Genomic DNA, 6,000 nt, shown 5'->3' on the forward strand with positions numbered 1-6,000 from the left:
ATCCCGGTTCTCCAGGCACCGTGCCAGGGAGCACCGGAGCGGAGCTCTGTGCTACAGATGGCAGCATTGGAACATGAAAGGGAGCTGCGAGCCAGCAGCAGAGGTGCCGAGGTGGTGGTGGCAGGGTCAGAGACATCCCACCCATCCCTCCTTGGGCTGCTGTAGGATGCTGGACATTGGCCTCTCTGATCCACCCAGCCGCATGTCTCCCCTACTTATGGCCTGAACCCAAAGTTATGTTTTCACCCCCCAAATTATCCCTTCCTGCTTGTTTCTCGTGCCAGCCAGGCAAGGGACTGCAGGGATGCTTTGGAGATACCCACCATGGCAGTGGGCAAAACCAGACAGCACTGCAGTCCTGAATGTAGGAAAGGAGTGATTTGCAAGCTAAATAATTGTGCCAAGTTTATCGTAATTATGCTAATGAAATCAATGGACTGGGGAGGGCTTGGGCACCGCAGGGCAGGTCGGGGTGCGGTGAGATAGCAGAGGACCTTGCCCAGCAAGCTGTGGTGGGACAGATATTGACTCTTTTCTGTGCCCAGGGGCTGCATCTCACCCACATGGTGCAGAAACCAGTGTGAGTCATGACCTCTAGAGAAGCTGTTGTAGCCTTTTATTTTGTCTAGTAAAACCAAATGCTTGCCACAAATCTGTGCACACAGCCTGTCCTGGCAGGGTGACGTCCTGGCCACATTGAGTCTCATTCCAGCTCCTGCCACAGCCTCTGCCGGTGCCACCACCAGCAACAGGCATTGAATTTGCTCCCCTGCAGTGAAATGCTGCACCAGGCCAAGCGGCACCGGGAGCCACAGGGCTGCCTTGTGGGAGAGGAAAAAAAGCCAGTAAAGGCAGGTTTGGAGAGATGGGAAAGCTCTCAAGGAAGGAGGGGGAATTTAGATTGCTCCAGTTTTGGGGACAGCAACTTCTGAGATGCTCAGCATTTCCAAGAATTCAAGGTTTTGTTGCCTGTTGGCATTTCAGCAAGAGCAAGAAAGGTTGCTGGGGAAAGATGCAAACGTGTTTCACCAGTAAATGGTGCCCAAATACCGACTGGTTTTACAGGAGTACCCTTATTTGCCTTCTGCCTGTTGTGCCGTTGCTCAGAAGCCATTGTAACATCTGTCTGTTCAGCAAGGAGGAAGGGACTGGAAATATGTTTAAAATCTCAGAAGTTGGAGGCAGCACTGGGTTGTTAGCTCTTAATGCCATAACTTTTCCCTGTCTTTGGTGATGGATGGAAAAAAAACCCAAACACACTGATTATGTGCCACTGGGATACAGAAAAGACAGATACAGTCTGGGGTGGAAGGAGGCTAGCGTAGGGAAGGAGCTGATAACCTGCTGGCTTGGTTAACTGCAGGGGATCTTCATTAGCGTGACACTTCGGTGACTATCAAATCACTTGTTAGCAGACCTGCTTATGCATTTGTCAGCCATTTGGTCATACAACCACCAGAGTTTGCACCTTTTCTTAAGCTGTTATTAGCCATGTCCTGCTTTTGGTTGTTTGTCCCAAAGTCTTTTTCCTGCTGCTCACAATGTGGCAGAAACGCTTAGCAAGGAGCTTGGCACTGCGCTTCCCGTGGGAGTTTTCGTGCAAGGCTCCCCTGCTCTAAACCGGGTGCGTTTCTGGACGTGTGATTATTTCCATTAGTCTCTAGAGGTCTCCAAACACCCAGCCTGGACTTTCAGGAGCTGAACACAGTGCCTTCCTCCACACACCATACATGGATTTTCTCCTTGTTGCACTGCCTGGCTCTGCAGTTCTCCCACAGCGTGATGCTCCAGTTTCTGACACCTGCTCAGGTTTTAATGTGAGTTTTTGTAGGAAAGAGGCGTCCAGCCCATGATTAACTCAGTTGAGCCCTGATGTGAATGGTGCCTTTGGATATTGCCCCAGGTGTATTCTCCACACGCTGGTACGTGTTGTCCCGTATCTACCTTGTCCTGTCAGCCAGAAACATCAGAACATAGACCCGGCTGTGCCCACACCTGCATTATAGTGCTGTATATGTCCTCAGACATTATTGCGCAGCCCTGTCTCCTGTTAATATTCACCTACATAGGTACTCAAACACATAGATGTAGCAGTCACTGAACCTCAGCAATATATACCTACTGGAGGCCTGTGATCACAAATCAACCCACATTCCTTAAATACACCAATGCAAACAAGCCAGCCCAGTGCTCCTGGCCCACAGCCACATGTGGCCAGTGGACACGCATGTGCAAAGCTGCTTTGGTACCTAATGGCCATAGCAGGGTGGCTGTGGCCACAGGGATGCAGCCAGAGCCAGGCTCCTCTTGGAATCACCCTTGGCTAACTCTCTTGGGACTAGTCCAGGGGCCTCCAGACCTGCAGCCTTATGGAATAATTTAAGATTAAGCTAAGAAATTATGTATTTTTAGTGGTGGGCTCTAACCACAAGCCAGGCTGGGCACAGCAGTGAAGCTGCAAATGGTGCCATTGCAAAGTCCCTCACTTTTTCGTGCTTTAAACATCCCCATCCAGCCGTTACGTGTCTGGGGAGAGCACCACAACTCCCTCCTCCAGCCCAAGGACTCAGGCCTTTTCCTCCACCTCTGGAGCCAGAGCGACTCACTGGCTTTCCTAAAACCTCATTCTGTTTGTTTTAGGACAATAGCTTTGCAGAAAAAAACCATACCATAAAACAATAGTCGGGGTGCAAGCAGAGCCTCCCGGGCATTGCCTGCTGGCTGAGTGCTCCAGGCAGGCTCAACTTTTTACTGGAGGGTGAGTCAGGGTTACCCCAAATCCAGACAGGTCTCCCAGAGCCTTCCCCCACCAGATGAAATCAGGGACTGTGATTTCCCCAGCACACACCTCTGTGCGAGGCTTCTCCAGACTTGCTTATCTGCCGCTTGGTGGTATTTATACCTCCTCCGCAGCCATTTCAGTTCCTCCAGGGAATTCCTAAAACTCCCCCGTGCAATTGGGAGTCAGGCCTCTGCTCTAGCTGCACTGTCTCAGGAACGTGTTATCCCGGGAAGTGTTTTGGCACATCTCTTCACCAGCTCACCCCAATTCCCTTTCCTCCAGACCTACAGCTCTTCATTAGCTCCCTGTCCCTGGTTGCTCTGCTCAGGATCTCTCTCCAACACTGCTGTCTACAAGCAGCATCCAGAGACTGGCCACGTCAGTGCTGTTGCGGTGCTGGATGGTGTGAATACTCCTTCAGGCTTGGTGCTGGAGAGAAAACACCTATTTATGTTTTATAAATATAAACTATTTAAACTATTTTTTTCACTCAAAACAACCCTTTTGAGTTAAATCTCAGTGTAACAGTCAATGGTATCTCTATATTTCTGCAATCTTGCCCTGCTGTGCTTTACGGTACCGACCAGAAGAGGGCTGGAGACTCCAGGCAAATCCCTGAGACAAATTATAATCTTATAAAAAACACACATGGGTCTAACTCTAGAAAAGCCTCATGCAACACCCACTGCTGCTCTGGGATGGGGGGGTCAGCTCTGCGGCCTGCACTTCTCATACTTGCTTTAAGGAGATGTCAATCTCTCTCAAAATGCATTGCAGAAGGAGCCCCTTGCAGCTGCCCAGCCTAAAAATCACTCATCAGAGAGCAAGGAAAGAAAAACATTACACCATGCAAGGTGGCAAGAGAAAGAGGGAGAAGCAAACCCCCCCCGGCACATGCTGCCTGGCTCTGCCCCGCTGTTGACCAAGCTTCATGCGCCTCGTTGGAGTGTCAGCTCCGCTAACGAGCTGCCGAGCCACTGGGAACGGCCTCCGCGCTAGCAGCTTCTGGGGCTGTTGCGTTTGTCAGATTTTCCATTCTTTGGCTGCTTGTGAGCATGTCCCATCATCCTCCCAGTTAGGCACTGGTGCCGGGGAAGGGGACGGCACATCCTCTCCCGCAGCAGCCATCTGGGCAGCTGCTGGGTATGAAATTCTGTTTTTATGCTTGTTGGCTGGTAAGTGAGAAAAGGATCATGATTTGGTCCTGGGCAGTGCTGTGAATGTGAATCACTGCAAGCAAAATTTCTGCCTTTTGTTGCACTCTTCCCCCGCACTGGTGAAAGGGGAAGGCGATCCCAACCCCGCGGGCGCGGTGCACGCCAAGCCTGGAGCTGCTGCTGCCTCCGGCACAGCTCCTGCTCACTGCTCAGGACTTCCCTTTCATGCGGCTTTGAGAAGTGGGGATGAAAGGCAGAGCAGTGGAAACACAAAGCATGCCTGGTTTATTTTATTTATGACTAGACTCTGCTTAAAAGGAAACCAGCATTATCAGCTCCAGCACCACCAGGTCAGATGAGTAAATGAAAAAGGAGGGTTTCGTTTATGATCTAGAGCTTGAGTTTGCTCTTATATGGGCATCCGCACCAGGCATTGCCTACTGCCACCTTGCTGCTACTCGTGTCATGGTGACAGCCAGGCTCTAGCTGGAAACAGAGCCACGGTCCTTCAGAGGTGAAAGGCATGAGGCAGAGAGAGCGGTTGAGCTTAGGCTGTATCTACCCCTACTTCCTTGGCTCAGGGCAGCTACACGTGATGCAATACAAACATCACTGCAGCCAGCACATCCCAGCCGGTCGGTACTTATACCTGCTGTGTCATTAGCCAGCCAGGCTTTGTGAGCCATGACTTCATCGTTTCTTGCTCAGTTTCCCAGGGAGAAAGTGGTAAGGCTACATCAAAAAAGATGGTCCCAGCAGGTCCCATTGCCCTCGCCAGTAGCTTCAGCTGGAAAGGGGTGCTGGGTCTGGGGCATGGCTGGTGCTGGTCCTCGCCCACCATCCCTGCTCAGTGCTGTGAGGTGCAGGAGGAAGGTAAACACATGACATGGCATGGGCTGTTTATTGCCCAGGGTTCCTAGAGGCAATATTTGATCATCCATAAATAATTGCTCCGTTATATATGCAGGTACCTGATTTATCCTGCTCCTTGGTGATACCTTCCAAACTCCCTGGGGAGACATCCGTCTCCCTGTTCCTGGTGATTAATAGGGAAGGAGGAGAGCTGGCGCTGGGCCTCACCGTGCTCCTTGGAGTCAGCGTGTGGGTGTACTGTGTGTCCTTCCATGGTGGTCTCTGCTCAGAGGTAAAGCAATGACAGATCCTCAGGAGGAGCAGGGGATAGTTGTGAACTCTCCCTGCTCAGTTTTATGTTGAATTCCTGGTTCTTGGGGAATGGCGTCAGCATTGCCAAAGCCCCTTCCATCCCGCATCGCCTCACTGCTAAATCTTGCCAATTCAGAAGTGTTTCCCAGCGGCTTCCCAGGTGAGGTTAGTCTCTGAAGCCCAGGTTTCCTTGGTCTGAGCAGCTCTGATTCTGTGTCAAATGATTTACCGCCCCAAAACACAAGGGGAGGAGGAGGCACATCACTAGAGGGGCTGCAGCTTGGCCGCGTGCTCTGCTCCTGTGTTCGGCTATGCACACAAGTAATAGCACAACCGTCTCTTGCTGATGCTCTCCCCTGCAAGCTTCATGCCAGCTCCTTGGCCAGGGAGACTGCATGGCAACAGGCCTGAGCACGGCACAGGCAGGCCACGCTCCATGTATCAAAGCCTGAATTCCTCCCCCAGGGACCAATGCGTGGGTTGGAACCGCAGTCACGCGCCGGCAGGTGGGTTTGGAGAAGACATGGAAGAGAGGGAAGCCTGGAGCTGGGGAGAAGGAGGGAGGCGACCTGCAAGGTTTGGTTGATGCTCTGGGGTCCAGGGAGTGGCCAGACACAGGTGCATCCCATGTGCTGGAGCCCTGCTGGCTCTTGGCAGGTTTCATGAGGACGGTTCAGGTCTGAGGACATCAGGATTTGTGTAGCCCTGCTTTTCCACCATTTTTTATTGAGATTTATTAACATAAGGAGTCATAGTCAGGTGCTGTCATCATACAAACCTTCCCATACCCATGTTTGATATCCCCATCAGCCCTGAAAATAGCTGTCCTACAGGCTGGGTCCTAGAGAAGGTCTGGTTTGGAGTCAGATGGCGACAAAGGAGGCAGAAAAAGCTCAA

The sequence above is a fragment of the Platalea leucorodia genome (genome assembly GCF_965183815.1).
Source record: "Platalea leucorodia genome assembly, chromosome: 5".
Taxonomy (NCBI): domain Eukaryota; kingdom Metazoa; phylum Chordata; class Aves; order Pelecaniformes; family Threskiornithidae; genus Platalea; species Platalea leucorodia.